Genomic DNA, 18299 nt, shown 5'->3' on the forward strand with positions numbered 1-18299 from the left:
GGTTACATAAAATGGTCCCTGAGAAAGCAGAGAACAAGCCAGTAAGCAGCCTTTGTTCCTTCATGGCCTCTGCTTTAGTTCCTGCCTTGATCTGCCCTTGTTTCTCTCCATGACAGACTGTAACTGTAAGTGAAAATAAACCCTTTCCTCCCCAAGCTGGCTTTAGCCAGTAAGCGAGGGCAGCACAGTTCATATCCTCCATGGGAACTGGCAGGGAACAAACAGAAGGAATGGAGGCCAGGTGTGACCTGCTTAACTTGTTGGTTTTGCTTTTAGGAATCAGCATCTTGCTATGTAGCTCAGGCTGCTTTTGAACTTGTGATCCTCCTGCCTCAACCTCCGAAGCACTGGGATTATGGTGTGACAGGACAGAGGTTCCTCCTTCTTATATTCTTGCTGAGGTCATTTCAGATTGAACTAGAACTTTATCTCCTTCATGTAGAATCCCATCAAATCTACCCAACTCTATGCTAGGAACCCGAGGTCAAGATGCCTGAGTAACATATCATAGCTTCCGTTAAATTGCTTGCCCCACTCTCTAGCTAATCACTTATCTCAGCTTCTGCCAAATTGCTTGTTTATGCAAAGTCCTCTCCCCCAAGCAGTGCTGAGACGGAGATGCCAGGACATGGTTTCTGTCTTCCAGAACCCTGTGCTCTGGACACTCAGGGCTACACTTAGGTTATGAAAACCAGCTGAAAGAAAGACTTTCAATTGGCTATAAACTGTGTCTGAGTGGTCATCTCTGGTGGGCACATACCATTATAGCCACGCTGTGCTGAGATCTGCACCCAGGGCTTACAGCGAGCAGGGCAAGCACTCTGTTATGTGAGCTACAATCCCAGCCCTTACCTAGACACCATTTGAAATTCCACAAGCAACAAGTGCATTTTTGATCTTCAGAGATGATGATCTTTACCTTATTTCAGATGTGAAACAATCACCACAATGGCTATAGCATCAGCGGTTTGGCCTTGTGTCATCAGATAATATTTACATGCAAGAACTCATCTGCTCCTGGCAGAGCAACCGCCTCCTGCCATCCGTTCTCCCTGTTTGCTGGGGGATGCTTTGAGACACTGGGAATTCCAAGTGCCTGGGGCTATTCAAGGTGACTGAATAGAGGCACCCAGAACTCACTGCCTCCTCCACAAAGAGCGAGCAAAATTACAGGAGGACAGCCTCAATCTGAGAGGAGTGATGGGAAGAGAGCCCTAGCAACAGAGAGGTGAGAGAGAGCACCCATGTAAGAGTCAAAGACCGGGAGGAAGCACACTCCCCAGCATAGCCCCTTGACAAACAGAGAGGGACACACATGGTGAGGGTGAACAAATGCTCAGCATGCACCCATGGGGACACTGGCAGTCCCAGCAGCCGGGAGGCCACCTTCACACACTTGTAGCTCATGTGGACCCGGCTCTGGGGGGTCCAGATCTCAGAACATCTCCCACTGAGCCTCTATGGTGCTGTAGCCAGAAACCATTCCGAGAAGGGAGCCGCAAACTGAGCCACTCCCAGGTCAGTAGCCCTTGCATATTCCCATCGCGGGGAGCCCATAGGATGTCACTGCACTGACCCATAGGGGGAAGCTGCCTTGCACACGTGCTTTGGCCAGAAAGAATGATTACAACCTAACCCCATTGTGTGCCTCGGGGCTGGGTTTTGTAACAAAGGGGGATAAAGAGTGCTGCCGTTAAGAAGCAGAAGGCTGGATCTCTTGACCCCTGAAACTAAGGGTATGGGCAGCAGAGCCAGGATTGAAGGCACGTGCCCACATGGTTCCTGTTAGCTCCAGCACCCATGCCCTCTCATAGGACATTCCCAGAGTCTTAAATCACGCTGTGGTTCAGGCTGCTGCCTTGCTCTTGGGCTTGAGTTACAAATGAAGGAGCTGGGAAGAGAAAAGCCCTGACTTCAGCTATCTTCCTGTTCATGGGTGTGTACTGCCAAAAAGGCCAAGAGGGGCTCGCCAGGCCTCAGCTCTTATTTCCAGCTGTGCACTGTTCCTGGCTGACAGACGACTGAGTTCCTGCCACCATCCACCTACTCAGTTCCTGGCACTGTTAGCCCTGCACCTTGTCTGACCACACACTGCCATCAGGACTGGGAGGGAATCCCAGCCAGGGCGCTGCAGTTTCTGTGGTTGCCTCTCATTACGCCGAGTCTGGGCTCATAAGCTGAACTTCCAGAAGTTGAGCGCCTCCGGCTCCTCAGCACTGCAAGGGCTGTCAGTACCAGAGGACCTTGCTAGCAGCAAAGCTATTATCAACAATACTCTTAATTCATGCTGGCCTCCATTCCCACTGTTGGAAAAGCCACATGGTGAGCGCTCTGTACCCACCGATGTCTGCTCTTTATCTGTCTCAACTTTTACGGTCTCTCTCCTTGCCAGGCCCATAGAGGCAGGTTCTGTGACTTCTCCATGGTATGCTGAGTGCCCCAAATCATTAGTCACAGCTGGAGAGGCTATAAAGAGTCCTGTGCACACTGCCCTTGCAGAAGACCCACGTTTGCTTACCAGCACCCAGGTTGGGTGGCTCACAACCACCTGTCATTCCAGCTCCAGGAGATCCGACGCCCTCTTCTGGCCTTCTCAGGTACCTACACTCAACTGCACATACCATATCCTTCAGGCACTCACATGTACAGATAATTAAAAATAAAATTAAAAAAATATCAATGGCAGATCGTGACAAAACAATCCTAAATTTTGTAAGGAGACATAAAATGTGTCAAAAAGCCAAAGCAATCTTGAACAGAAAGAATAAGTTGGACGCCTAATGTCAAGAAAGATAACTCAGACGGCATGGCATTGACACAAAACCATCATGCCAGTAAAACAGAATGGGGACTCCCAAACAGATCTAAGCTTGCTAACTGATTCCCTCCAGAGGCACCAAACAAGCCCACTGGAGGAATGATGACAGCCCCGCAGATGGCTCAATCTTGACCTCCATCTCTCAACCTGCAGAAAAAGCCACTCAAAATGGAGCAGCGACTTAGATACAGGACTTGAAACTGAAGATAATGGATGAAAACTCTGAGGGAAATACTTTAATATATGGGATCAGGCAATGGTTTCATGGGTAGACCCACAAAGCCTAGAAAATAGAAACACATGCTGGCAAGGACTGCTTCTGTGTAGCAAATGAAATGATTCGCAGAGTGAAGCGAGAGCTACAGGGTGGAAGAAGGCACTTGTTAACTATTGGTGTTGGCAGGGTTAATATCCTGAAAATAAAAGGAACTTAAAGTAACGAAAGTTAAGTAATCTGGCTAAAAGTGGACAACTTATCTGAATGGATATGTCTCAAAAGAAGAAACAAAAATGACCAGTAAATATACAAAAACCTGCTTAATATCATGAACCATTGGGGAAATAGAAATTGTAATTAGAAAGAGACTAAGCCAGGTATGTGCTGTAATCCCAAATACTAGGAGGCTGAGGCAAATGGACTGCAAATTTGAGGTCTGCCTGGAGACTTGTAAGCCTCATCTTTAAACCAAAACAGGGCCAGTGAGATGGTCCAGCCAGTGAAGGTGACTGCTGCCAATATTGACAGCATGAATTCAGCCCCTGGGACCTACATGAATAGAAGAGGAGGACAGACGCTCACACATCTTCTGACCTCCATACTTACTGACAACCCCCCACCATGCACACACAACACAAATAACAAATGACAAAATTGAAACAAAAGAAAACAATACCAGAAGCTATGATAAGATACTAAGTCTTATTTAAGTCTAGAGCAGATATTATTGAAAAGTAAATATAGCCGGAGGATGTGGACAAAACAAAGCCTTATGTAGCATATAGATTAGGACTGTTACTATGGTGAACAGCATGGAGGTTCCCCAAACTCTGAAATATATCTCCCATATGACACGGCTATCACGCTTCTGGGTATACAACCACAGTAAATAAAACCAGCACAGCAAGGAAATATCTGTGCATTTGTGGTTACTGCAGCACTGTTGACGATGGCTCAGATATGGCATCAGCCTAAGTGGCTAGAAACGGATGGATAGATACAGGAAGCATGGCGCGTACACACAATGGAGTATTATTCAGCCATAAGGAAGAATGAAGTCCCATCACTTGCAGCAAAGTGGGTGGAAATGGAGAGCATTATGCTGAGAGAAGTAAGCCAGAGACAGAAAGACAAGGGCGATGTGTGGAGGCCGACCAACTTGAAAACAATGCGATGATTGCTACAGACTGAGAAGGGTGAGTAAGGGTGGGGGAGGAGGAGGAAGGAGGCCAGATTTGATAAATATATGCTACATGCATTAATGGAATATCAGATGGGGCCCCAGTAGTTTGTACAACTGTTGTAAGCTAACACCATTTTTTATAGAGTAAAATGACCCACTGGGTATGAGCACTAAGTGGTGAGGGCAGGGCTCCACCTCAGGGAAACTCACAATTTAAAGAAAGAGCTAAAAAGAAAGAAAGAAAGAAACAAACAAACAAAAACCCAACTACATAGACTAAGGAAACTGGGCCTTGAACAGGGACATTCTTTGGGGGAGGAAGGTCGGGTTCCCATAACAGGTATGCAGATGGGTCTCCTGGGAGCGCTTTGGGCTTCTGTACCATCCATTCCCTTTGTCACCAGCATTCGGTCTTAGTTGTTGGTGTTAAGGATGGCTTTAAGTTGAACGTAAGCCTGGGGAAGAAGAAGGGAGTGCACCTCCAGATGCATGGCTGAGCTAGGCAGCTACTGAAGAGTCCGCAGGTTGGACTCTGGCTATGACTTCCCAGAGCGTCCTCCAGAATGCTTTGGAGTCAACCTAGTGGAAGCCTGGTCTTTCTGCAGTCACAGAGGAATTAGTCCCTAATGGAAAACCTTCACTTTCCATTTCAGAATCAGAGGAGCCAGACTTTCAGGGGTCGGATTTGCTGGGTCCTGTTCAGAGCACCTGCTGCTGTCCAGTCAGACTGTGATTTCAGAGCTGGGATCCAAGATGTCTGCTGAAAGTTGCTTTGGGTTGTATGTCAGTACTGTTCTCATAGTTGTGCCTAAACACACAACGAAGGCAATGTAATGACAGAGGCTTTGTTTGGACTCATGGTTCAAGGACACAGAGAAGGGGTATGGTGACAGGAGCTGGAGGCAGCTAGCTGTCCATGCTGTGTCTGCAGTCAGGGAGCAGAGAGAGATGAATGCTAGTGCACAGCTTACTTTCTACTCTTTATTCAGTTTGGGATCCCAGCCCATGGGATGTTGCCACCTATACTGAAGTTAGGTCTTTTATTCTCAGTTTTCCCAAACCAGAAGCTCCCACAAAGATATGCTGTTTGGGTGATTCCTGCTTTATCCTGTCAAGCTGACAACCGAGAGTAACCTCGGAAATATTTTCAGTGCAACACACATCAAGTTACTGACTGATGAAGCTAAGCGAGCCCTCTGCGTCAGTGTTCACAGAAGCAAGATCTGGAGTGTTGGCTGTTGCCCGTTAGAAAGCATAGGGTTTTTACAGCCCCGTGACAGGGCCGCCATCCACAAGATAGCAAAGGCTGCTGGCGGGACGTTACCAATCACAGAGAACGAAAGCCAAATCTAAGTGAGACAAGCCAAGCACACAAAAGCAAGGGTGAAGAAAACAGACCTAGGAAGTAGGTTTACCTAGGATCACAACTGGTATGGGGGGGGAGGATCTACCAATCAACGTGGACTGAAGCAGTAGGCTCATCAAGCGGGTCCTCACCACACAGAGCCACAGACAGATGTGCCGAATTTGCACACTGCAGAAGTGCATGAAGCCAGCTTCCTGGCCACATGAGCATAATAGATGGGCAGGGGGAGCCTGGCTGCTGTTCTGAGAGCTCTGTCCACCCTCCACAGTGTCCTGACTCCAGAGCCATAGACAGGACCAGCCCTGCACATTCATCTGGGACTCCTGGTCCTCCTTCCCCACTCTCCAGTTTTTCCGGCATTTTGGGAGCTTTTGCTGGGAAGCTGGGAACATCGCCTATAGCCTGGGTGTAATTACCACAGAACAGCCTCCCACTTTAGAAAAAAAATTAAAGAAAATGAAAGCTGGACTCCAGACCATGCAGGAGATGATAGCTAACTGGTCCTGAACCCATAACTGTAATTAGAGTAATTCTTCTGTCATTGTTAATCATTCCGATTTATGTCCTGAAATGAAACCAAATGATGAATATAATGATGACTTCTGTTTCTGCTCCCCCTTCTCTTTTGCCTAAAATACTGGCAGGCACACTAAAGTCAAATTAAACATCTGTTTGGAAAAGACGCTGGCGTCCTGATGACAGCTGCCATGGACTTACCAATGCACCACAGCTGTCAAGCTCTAAATTAACAATGATTTTCACTTATGAATAGCACAGGACTAAGGCATAAAGGAGCACTTACCCCGTTTTTCTGGCTGTTAGTGAAACGCCCGTGGAAAAGGAGAGGTAGAATCAGCTTACAGTAATTAATCATAGAGGAAAGGCATTCTCAGGGAGTCTCATTTCTTCACCAGCATTAAGTTGGGTATTCCCCATGGCAAGCAGCCGTGGAGAAAGGCAAAAATTTCAGGATAATTTCTGATGGGTAGTTGACAGTTCCTGGTGAGCGCTGCTGGAGAAAGCCATTCTCAGAGGACCTCGCCCTGTCTTATCCAAGCATCAGTGTGTGTCCACTGAGCTTCAGCCTTTGCTCTATCTAGCAATGTCTGGATGTGTGATTGATATGCTGTGGTCACATATGAGGGTAAAAGATCTAATCAGGACTTTTTTTGTGTGTGCCAAGAGAAAATGTGCTGGGCTGTTTTCACACTTACTTCATCCCCATGAAAGATAAAGTAAAGTCATATGCTTCGTAATGATGGTTCATTAACAACGGCACACACATGATGATGGTAGGCCTGGAAGATTACCTCACACAGAGATGCTGTGGTCATCGCAGTTTGTACATGTATACCACATGACGCTTGGAACACATCCCCAGTGCTGAGTGATGCATGGTCACTGTTATACAGTCAATTTGTTCATTCTAAGTCTTGTTTAAGAGACATAATTGTCTTTCCCAGGGACAGGCTGAGGCTCAGGTGTGGAAAAACATGCTGACTGTGCACGTGTGTGTTTCTGTTTTGTTAAAAAGGAACACAAGTATGACTCCATCTGGTGCTCCGATTTGTATGCCTGGATAATCCCAGGTCAACGTGATCCCACGAATAGATCGATGTGCTTCAGCTTGAACCTGTGCAGGTCCCACCACCGCAGACTCAGCCAGCCGAGCATCAGAACCATGTAACGCCAGTTATCTTTATATGCTAAATGTGTACAGACATTTCCTGTTGTCCTTATTCCTAAACAATGAATTATTAAGTAAGTAAATTCTTACACAGAATTTACACTCTACTAGATATTATACAAAATCTGAAGAGGATTTAAGTGTGCAGGTTAAATGCAAGCACTGCAGCATTTTATGTAATGGGAGTGATTGCCCTTATAGCATGGTGCCTAGCAAGGGACCTGGAATCAACATCCCATGAATGCTGAAGACCAGGCATACCTATGCGGAGACACACAACAACATGGATGAAGCCCCAGATCATTACACTAAGCCAACTATTTTCAAGCTGTGGGTTGTGACCCCTTTGGAGGTCAAATGATCCTTTCACAAGGGTCACCTCAGACTTTCGGAAAACACAGATTATATTCCGATTCGTAACAGTAGCAAAATGACAGTTATGAAGTAGCAATGGAAATAATCTCATGGTTGGGGGGGGGTCACCATAACACGAGGATCTGTATTAAAGGGTTGTAGCATTAGGATAGTTGAGAACCACTGCACTAAGAGAGAAACGTCAGATAGAATAGGTCACGTTCTGGAAGCTTCCACTTAGGTAAAGATTGAGAAGTCACCCACAGAGACAGAATGTAGATAGGCAGCTGCCCTAGGCTGGGGGAAGAAGGGAGTGGGGAGAATCTGCTCCATGGGAAAAAGGTTTCACTTTGGAATGATAGAAATGTTTCACAACAGGTGAAAGTTGGTAAGGATTTCAACATTGAATGTGTACTAAATCCTACTGGATTAGTAACTTTAAAATGGTTAATTTAAATTATTTATTTAGAGAGAAAGTGTGTGTGTGTGTGTGTGTGTGTGTGTGTGTGCGCGTCTGTGTACGTACAGATGTGTACCAGTGTATATACCTGTGTGCAGGTCCCTGGAGGCCAGAGAAGGACTCAGGTGTTCTACTCTATCAACATCTCCCATATTTCTTTGAGACAGGGTCTCCCATGGAAACTGGAGCTGGGCTGGCAGCCAGGAAGGTATCCCTTTGTCTTAGTCCTGAGGAACACTGAAGTTATAGATGTGCACAGCCAACCCTGGCTTTTCACATGCATGCTGGGATCTGAACTTAGGTCCTCATGCTCATTCAGCAAGCACTCTTGCCCGCCAAGCCATTTCCACAGCCTGAAAATAGTTCCTCTTATATTGTGTTAATCTAACTTTACCAACAACAAGGAAGCTCACAGGGTCAGAAGATCCTAGGTGGATTCCACCTGACCAGAACCATAGTACTTGGTGGCAACTGTTCTCCATCAAGGGAAGAGGGCTGGGTTGGTCCCAGCAAGAGAGATAGCCTCTTGTTGCTTCTGTGGGCTGTCCTGCTGCAGGGACCTGCAGGATCTGCCTGATGTTGGCTCTCTTTGGAGATTCCGGCTTTCATTTCCCACCTGGGTTTCAGTTTGCTGCAGTGCTTGGCACTCTGTCTTCTGCAGCCGGCATTTCCTGTTTTGTCCTTGCCAGCTTCCTCCCACGAGGACTGGATCTTGCACCTGGGTTTCCAGCTGCCTCATGAAACTAAGCTGTCAGTGGACCGTCCCCCTGGAGCCATGCCACAGCTGGCCTTCCAGGAACCCCTCGCATCTGGATTCCACCTGTTGGATGGCTGGTCCTGTAGATGCAGCTCTTTCTCAACCAAGTGTGTTGCTGTTCCTGACTGCTTTCCCAACAGGCTGCCACAGTGGCCAGATCTGGCTCTCCCCGTCTCTCACGCTAACTCCTCACTCACTCACTCCTCCAGTGTTGCAGAGATGTCACAGGCAGCAAGCAAAGCTACCTTGTCTTATGGCAAAGAAGCTTCTCACTACCTAATGCCATAACAAGTATGGAGTAAGCTTTACTTCAGCCACATCTGATCCTCCCAGCCTCGCTGTTCTAAGCATATCACACATTCTCACATGTGGAGTTTCCATGCTATTTTATCTCAGATAAAATGAGTTGGTGAGGTGATTCCTATGAAGGTGCAAAGCATTGAATATCAGCTGAGTCCTCCTTAATGCTCAGCCTTCTCCCATCATCAACCCTGTCTCTTGCCAGTTTTTCCCATTTTCTGAATGGAATTTAGGAAACAGCATCTTCTCTCGCAGGCAACCCCTCACCTCAGAAAGGACTCTGCTTCACTCTCACAGATCAAGAGACAGGGGGTGAGAAGGCCGACCTCAGTGTTACAGGGAGTCAGGTGGGAGTGGGTCTAAGTCCCACCTGCATGACTTGACTGCTTTATTACCTAGAATGCAGACTCTGAGCCTCAGTTTGCTAAAGTCCTTACAGAGCTTTGTGAGGTAAGGTGTTCGGGAGCTAGAGAGATAGCTCAGCAGTTAGAGTGCTGGCTGCTCTTGTGGAAGACCTGGGTTCAAGTCCCTTCACCCACATGGCAGCTCATAGCTACCTGAGCACCAGGACATCCAACCTTTTTCTGGTCTTTATGAGTACCTGCCCTCATATACATATAGACAGAGAGCATACATTAGGGCTGGTTTCATATAATATTAACAACCAAATGGCTAAAGAAAATAACAAAAATTTACCTGTAGATGCTGTGAAGGCTAAGAAGAAGGTACTGGCAAATTCGTTGTCCACCAAGCACCCTCTTCCTGAGGCAGATGCCTGACTTTTCATAACCTTGTATGGTACTGAGTACAGAGAAGAGAGAAGCTCTCTTGACTCCTCCATAAGGGCATCAGGCCCATTCACCATGGCTCCAACCATATGATCCAATCACCCATAGTCTCTCTCCTATTATTATACTGGGATTAGGTTTCAACATTTGAAAGGGCATTGAGGAGAAGAGCACAAATAGACTGCAAGAGTCGACCCCCTCTGACTGCAACCATCATGGCAGTGACCAGACGCGTCTCATTGGGTGTCCATTTTGGGATACCTACGCTACTTCTTGCTTTCTGTCCCCTTGTAGAAGAAACTGACTGGTCCCTGTCTAATGCACATTTCACCATGTGTGCCCGGCACTCAGAGGCTAGAACAGGGTATTGGAAATGGTGTCACAGGTGGTTTTGAACCATCATGTGGGTGCTGAGAACTGAACCTGGGTCTTTTTGCAAGAGCAGTTGGTGTTCTTGACCACTGAGCATCTCTCCAGCCTGATGCAGCTTTTTTATCTGCTCTTGGATTATGAAAGCCACCCTAAACAGTATACAATAAAAGACCACGGTTGTGCTCAAATAAATGAGAGAGAGAGAGAGCATAGACAGTTGAATTTGGCCCATGGATTGTGGTGTAGCATCTTTTACTTTAAAGTCTCTCTCTCTCTCTCTCTCTCTCTCTCTCTCACACACACACACACACACGATACCTGCCTCATAGTCCTGTGTGAGAAGTGGCACTGTCTAGAAATGATGCTATAAGGATGGCAGAGTAGGGCTTAAATGCTTAGAGTGTGCAAGGCTCTGAGTTCCACCTACCCCTGAAAGGTGGCTGAAGCAAGTTGTGAAGAGCCTCAAGCACTGTGAGGGAATTTTGAATTCACTCTTCGGCCACTCAGAACACCGAATGAGCTCTTGGAGCTTATGGCAGCCGCAGCTTGGATCCGGTTATTTCACTTATGGAAAACGAATTGCTCCTTTTCAGGGACCCTGCACACAGCTGTCTCCTTTCACTTCTGTAGTACCCTGGTAAAGCTTCCAGGGTCCCACTCTGAATTGCATGAACTCTTGAGGCCAAATATATTTTGGAGTTGAGAATATTTCTGGGTTCCAGAAAGATAACACAACTCCATACCTACAAGGTCCACGGCTGTATCTCATAATCAAAAATTCATATTCACACTTAAAGAAGATATTCAATAGCCCATGGCAGTTCAGTGTCCAAGTGGGTGTCATAGTAAGGGGAACAGAGACTGCCTCTGACATATACTGATTGGCCTGCTCTTTGATCATCTCCCCCCTGAGGGGGGAGCAGCCTTACCAGACCACAGAAGATGACAATGCAGCCACTCCTGATGAGATTTGATAGACTAAGATCAGAAGGAGAGGAGGACCTCCCTTATCAGTGGACTTGGGGAGGAGCATGCATGACAAAGGGGAAGGAGGGGAGGATTGGGAGGGGAGGAGGGAGGAGTTTTTTTGGGGGGAATACAAAGTGAATAAAGTATAACTAATAAAAGTTTTAAAAAGTTAACTAAAAAATAGAAAATTAAAAAAATAAATAAATAAAAAAGAAGATATTCAATGTAGTCCAGGGAAGGCTTGGGCCTTAAATGAGTAATAAAAATGTCTTTTGAGTTTTAGTGTTTGGATTTGAGGACGGCCGGTGAAGGGATGTATGGATATTACTCATAGATCGCTTTTGGGTCAAAGTCACCATCTAGCGCTCTGGAGCCGCCTCAGTGCTTCTAAACACTTCTAAACTTTCTACTCTACAGACCTTGAGAAGGTACCTAGCCTCCCTGTGCTTCAGCTCTCTTTTTAGCATCTATACCATAGGGCTACGTTAAGTGGAGACCAGTATTTGTAACCCAGGGCAGTGCTTGTCTCTTGGCTATTGTCACCATTGTTGATGGAGGTGACTTCCCCAAATGGTCCATCTTGCCATCTTTCAGATCCTTCCTGGTAGGGATGAACAAGCTGGGATTCTACCTGAAGATAATGAACACTTGAAAAGAAAGGACCGCCTCAAGACACAGGCTGAAGGAGACAGGACATCCTTCCAGGGAGTCTGGAAGCATCTATCCTGCATAAGGTACTTTTTCCCCTTTTTCTTTTAATCTGCTACTTGGCTGTAAGGCTTTGCAGCTGCCTTGCAGCATTAAAGTACAGCATTCTACCTGAAGGGCTGGAACGTTCATTGGAAGGGAAAAGCAAGCTTTAAAGAGGGCTGCTGCAACAGTGCTAATTCAGAAATCTGTATGCAAATGCAGAGTGGAAACAGCGTCAAGTTTGAAAAAAAAAAGAAAAGAAAAGAAGAAGAAGAAGAAGAAGAAGAAGAAGAAGAAGAAGAAGAAGAAGAAGAAGAAGAAGAAGAAGAAGAAAACATCACCATTGCTGTGTGCTGGCCTTTACAACCAACCAAGTGGGTGGCAGGGAAGACTCCAGATTTTGATCTGACATCTCAACATAAATGCCCCTTCACCAGGGCTCTGCGATACTGCTGTTGGCTTCCTTTCCTTTCAAATTCTCTCTCCCTTCCTCCTCCTCTGCCCCTTTCAACAGGGTCTCATCCAAGCTGGCCTAGAACTCGCTCCATAGCTGAGAATGACCGTGAACACCACATTCCACCAAGGCTGTTTTGAATCCAGGAATGGAATCCAGGGCGTCCTGTGTGCCGGGCAAGCACACATCCCCAACAGAATTGTTATTATTGCATTGCCTTTTTTTTTTCTCTGTCCCAAACTCTATGGCTAGCTCTTCAACATCCTTGTTAGCTTTAATAAAATGTCCCATTGCACACCCTCGCTGTTTAATAACCACTAATTGTTCCCTCGACGCTCTTGAATCAAGTTCAGCCTCTTCATGCTGACATTGGATGACATCTCCGATTTGGTAATGGATTTGGGCCCCCAGAGATCTCCTGATCCACATGCCTGTCTGTTAACTGTCTCTCAGATCTGTTCTCACCTCCTTGTTCTCATTGAGATTTTGACTCAGCTTGCTCTTTTCACCTGGGGTAACCTCTTCCTTTCCCTCCATTTACCCCAAACTCATCACTGCCATCAAGATATAAATGCTGACATTTCTAAGAAGCCCTCATTTTCCTCTAAATTCTAACCATGCTGAATCTGTCCCTGTTTTTATCTTGAGACTGCTAATTTTTGCATACATGTTTTTATTTATACCACAACTAGCCCAGAAGTGTTTTGAAAGTTAGGATCATTATTTACATTCTGAGCTGAGTTTTTCTCAGTTTCTGGTATATAGTTTGGGTATCTGGCATGTGGTCTGGCTGATTAGTCTTGCAAATGCTACCTTCAAGATGAGAAGTAAGAAAACTGGCCCAGCTAGACAAAAGGTCTTCCTAAACTTTATTCGTGACATCAACTTTAAACTTTTTTTTCAACCAAATAAAATACTTTAAAACGAAATGCAGTGCATTCCTATTAAAATAAAAACATAAAGGAAACAAAAGCTATAAGTGTTCATTATTATCATTTTCAGATGTGAACAATTATGCCTAGTCTCCAAAGAATGAAAGAACTACTGAGAGAATGCAGTGTCGTCCAGGTTGAAAACTCAGATCAACAAGCACAATGAGCAATCAGAAGGTAGAACCAGGTAAGAGACCCCATTCACAAAAGCAACTAATTTCTTAGCAATGAGATCCATGGGGCCCTGCTTACCGCACACAATTAAAATGAAGGAAACCCAGAAGACTGGAAAGGAAAGACCTGGGTGAGTGGGGAGACGTTCCAGGTTTGACTGGAAAGCCCATAGCAGGGACACTGGCACTCCCCACATTAAACTATTAATTCAGTGTGCATCACAGAAGATCCCAATATCAGGTTTTATTGAACAGAACACATGTACTTTACGATCCACCTGGAATTATGAGTCTGCTTGAGTAAGCATGAACATTTTGAGCACTTAGAAGATTAACAAATGATGGTTAGTCACTGAAATAAGATTATGCCCAAAACAGTACAGGATTCACGGAGGGAGGACAAGATAAAAAAGAGCGGCTGAACTAGGTAGAGCTATACGCAGAATTTGCCTTTCATGAAGTAGCAATCCGGGCCGTTGGGAAAATACACTAGTCAACAAATGATGGGGTTGGGCCAACTCTACCTTGTGAAAAAGACTGCTTTCTGGTTCCCATCAGTGCTGCTGTCTCTGGGTGGCTCCTCCAGAGAGCTGCCCTGCCTCCCCCACCCCCGGGCTTCATGTGGATAGGTGCTCTGTGTGGATGGCTTAAGTGGGCTCCAGGACCATCATGTGTCAGGTGGGGCCAAAGGCTGGGGTCTCTGCGATTTTACCTCAAGCTAGCTGCTTCTCTCAACAAAGGCCTCAGCTCTGTCAGAAGTGACCATCATATCGTCCTCCCCTAAATTTCTTTGTGCCTTCAGACCTGGGTAGTGTAGGTCTCCCCTTGTCGGCCTTCTCCTCATACAGAGGTTTCATCCAACTCTCCTCATTTTGATCTGAGCAGGCCCATGCATTTTCTTTTGTAGCCCTACTGAAACCATGTCATTAACAATGCGAAGTTCTAGGAAGATAAAAAGGTATAAGCCTATTTAAAAATCTGTAAGAACATAGATGTAGAATATATTTATAACCTCGAGTATAGGAAAGTTATTTTTTGATTAAGATGTAAAATTTAAATTCCTAAGGGAAAGCACAGTTGCCTTTTTTAAAACAAATGTCAAGCTTTTTCTCTTTCATATGTGTGTATATGATAAGAAACACAGAGAGGGTATTCACATACTTGGAGACATAGGTGTATGTTTCAAGGACATGTGTGTGTGTGTGTGTGTGTGTGTGTGAAAGTCAGAGGTTGATATCCAGTGTCTTACAATGTTTGAAACTTTTAATAAAGTATTACTGCCTAGACTGTATAAAGATCAACTTTAAATATAAATTATAAATATATAAATTAAATATAAAATCTATTTTTGCAATGTCTGTATTCTTCTATATAAACTATATAAAATGTATTTTGTTTATGTATTCATCCATCCATTCATCCATCCATCCATTTGTGTTTTTAGACAGGTTCTCATGTAGCCCAAGCTAGTTTTTACTATGTAACCACAAAGAACCTTGAACTTTCTGATCCTCCTGCTTCCAGCTGCCAAGTGCTAGGATTACAGGTATGTGCTATAATCCCTGGCTTCCAAAAAGTGTTTTTAAAGTGTAAGTATGGCTTAAAATAAGACAGTAAATATGCAGAATCACTTTTAAGAGACACATTATTAGGAAAATGGATAGGCACAGGAACTGGCCCTTCCCAGGAGTAACACATCAGAACACTGTATAGATATACTACATGGATGGTACAATAGTAGCGAGTAAATTAACCTGTGAAAGCATTTTAACTCTCTTGTGGAGGGCACTTAAAAACTGGTTAAACATATAAGGATACTCTTTTACCCACAGACAGTGAGCATGTCTGTCACGACTTTTAAGGATGACGTGACAGCATCTGTGGGAATTATTAACTGCATTCCTTCTCATCCCGTGTTTCATCATCTGCTGTGGATAGAAGTTGGAGTATTTGCTCAAAAAGGCGTGCACTTGGATGTCTGTTACAGATCACGACTTGTAACAGGAAAAAAAGAAAAGACCTTAAGAGAATCTAAATGTGAACGTCTTGGAAAGTAATTAGCATATTCATACCACAGATTACGTACAGTGGCTTAAAAATCAAGTGTAAATGCGCATGTATGTTCTGATATGGACATACTTCTAATAAGTTCTACTGAGTGAACACCCATTCAAGTTCAGGGCTTCATACGTTCTCCATGTACCTTCAGAATACAGGTCAACTCATGGGAGTTTGAAGCACAACCACAAAACTGCTACCTTTTGCTGCCTTTCTGTGGGATTCTGGGATCATTGTGGAGAGACTGTCTGGAATTTTTCACTTTTTCTGTATCCTAATGCGTATTTTCTGTAATTCCCTCCTTTTCGTATTGCCTGAAAGTTTACAGTGTGGCTGTTGATATCTCACCTATAGAATTATAAGTTTTTCAACAAAGAACGATTGCTCAGATAGAATTCTTGCAGGAGAAAAGAAAGCGAGGCCTCTTGAGCTGCCTTGCTGCAGGGAGCCTGTCTCCTCCTGTGTGAGTCTGTTGTGAAGATCAGTTAGCCATAGCCTGCCAGGGAGCCGCACATGCAGCTGTGTTCCTGGCCCATGAAAAACATTAGCTGCTTGTTTTCTCTTTCCCATTTGAGCCGTGAGGTGGTACAGGCCTGAAAGCCTCCAATGCCTGGATATCCCAAAAGGGCGAACAAAGAAGAGTTCAGTTCCATTTGTCGAAGGAGTAAATGAACAAGCCACATATGTTCATTGTTAAAACAGAAAAGCATACATTCACATATGTCGACTGTCAGTGGATAAACAAGGGATGCCTTTCTGGATTCCTCCAGAATATCAAATATCTCTGGTTTGTGAAAACAAGAAAGCAAAGAACACCAAGGATATGGTCCAGATAGATGAGGGCTTTGAGAGGGGAAAGACTTTAGTAGAACCATCTTTATCTGAACCCCGGGCTCTGCAGAGCAACCAGGCTACCGTGGATTAGGGACCTGAGTACTAGACCGTGAATCCTGGAACCCAGGCTCCAGGCTGAGAGACTGGACGAATACAAAGACAATAACCAGACCTTATGTGACAAGAATCATGGGATTCTAGCACCTCACTTTTACTCCAGCACCTCTGGAGTTACCCATTGCCTGTTAACTCTCCACTTCCCCCATCACCTCTCCTGCTCTCAAGTTGGAGCCAACTAGAGAAGCCAAATGTACCCTCCACGAGATGCTTCGCCTCCAGTCAGCCTGCCACCAGCTTCCCCATGGCAACAACCTCTCAGCAGAGTAGACCTGTAGCCTTCTACTGCCACCCCCCTGCCCCACTCCTGAGACTTTCCCCTTCCCCTCCTGCCTTTCAAGCTCTGCTGAAAGCCAGTGGTGGTGATTGACTATCCTGCCGTGCAGCCAGCTGTAGTCTTTGGTCCCTGGTCTTTGCTTGTTTCCTCAAGGCCCACATTTTGACCAGCACATGCTTAGTATTGCAGTTTATAGACGAGATTTCATGGGGAAAAAAATCCTATGGCCCAAGTGTTCAGACCATCAATGTAAGTAGGCGCTAAAAGGCTAACTGCCTTTAACAGCAGGCAGGTGTGTCCGGAGACCACCCTGTGGGTTCCCCCACTGGACAGGCACAGCTGACGTCATGGGAGGCTCGTGACAATCAGCTCTTGGAGGTGACCCACATCACAGTGTGGGTCTGCGTGTCCACATTTAGAAAGTGAAGCAAACACACATCAAAGGGCAGGAGTCAGGACAGGAACATAGCTGGGAAAGTCCAAATCCCCAACTCTATGAAAAAACCATGCAGGTAAGTTTTGAGACAGGGTGATCTGGCTCTCTCTCTGTAGCTGAAGCTGACCTTGAACTTCCGATTTTCCTGGCTCTACTTCCTAAATGCTGGGATTCCGAGCATGTGCCACCACACTGAGCCAAAAAGTAAATGATGCCTTGGATGTTTGGACTGGCGCCCTGCCATTAACTCATGACCATTTGTCTGTTGAAACCCTAAAATTCTCATCAATCGAAATCGGCCTTTAAATCTACCTAAAATAATTTGTGCCATAAGAAAGAAAAAAAAAAATTAAAGGGGCTTTCTACTAAGTTTGGGACATGCCAACGAAATGATTAACAGGTTTTTTTTGGTTTTGGAAGGACTTTGCAAAGCTTTCAATCATGCTAGTATGTGTTAGCAACTGAAAGACTGAGGTCCAGTATATGGCAGTCAATAAACTTATTTGACTACAGAAATAACTGTCTTCCCCCCCATCTGTTTATATCTCAAAGATTCCACTTTGTAGTTCATAAGTTTGGAGATGCCCCTTTGAGACAATGCTGTCTTTTAGAGGAAATGATTCTGGCTGACTAAAGCCCTGCCCTGCCCCCATTCTGGTAGTAACGCACCCAGAGGTTGGTCAGGAGGCTGCCGGGGAAGTGACAACTGAGAGCAATAATATCTTATTTTGAGACATGGTCCCATGTAGCTCAGGCTGGCCTCAAATCTACTCTGTAGCCAAAGATAACCTTGAGCATCTGATCTTCCTGCCTCTGCCTCCTGCCAAGTGCTGTCTGTAATAGAAGATGGGCACTGCTCATGGCGTGAGCAGCACTGGAGAGCCAGCCTAAGGCCTGGTACATATTACACAAGCATCTACCAATTGAGGTGGAAGAGATAAGGAGAGCCTGGGCAAATGGAGGCATCAGGTTAGCCAGAGCAGTTAAATGATGCTAGTTAATGGGGATCCTTTGGATCCTAAGGGGAAAAAAAAAAGTTAACTTCCAGTGGGGGCAG

At 45.3% G+C, this 18299-nt stretch overlaps 1 protein-coding gene across 1 annotated transcript in view; it reads right to left on the reverse strand.

Moving 5' to 3' along the window:
• The window catches only part of Spon1 (spondin 1), a 273526-nt gene that overhangs the window by 186163 nt on the left and 69064 nt on the right, over positions 1 to 18299 (reverse strand). The gene's annotated exons all lie outside the window — the stretch shown is intronic.

The sequence above is a fragment of the Meriones unguiculatus genome, chromosome 14 (genome assembly GCF_030254825.1).
Source record: "Meriones unguiculatus strain TT.TT164.6M chromosome 14, Bangor_MerUng_6.1, whole genome shotgun sequence".
Taxonomy (NCBI): domain Eukaryota; kingdom Metazoa; phylum Chordata; class Mammalia; order Rodentia; family Muridae; genus Meriones; species Meriones unguiculatus.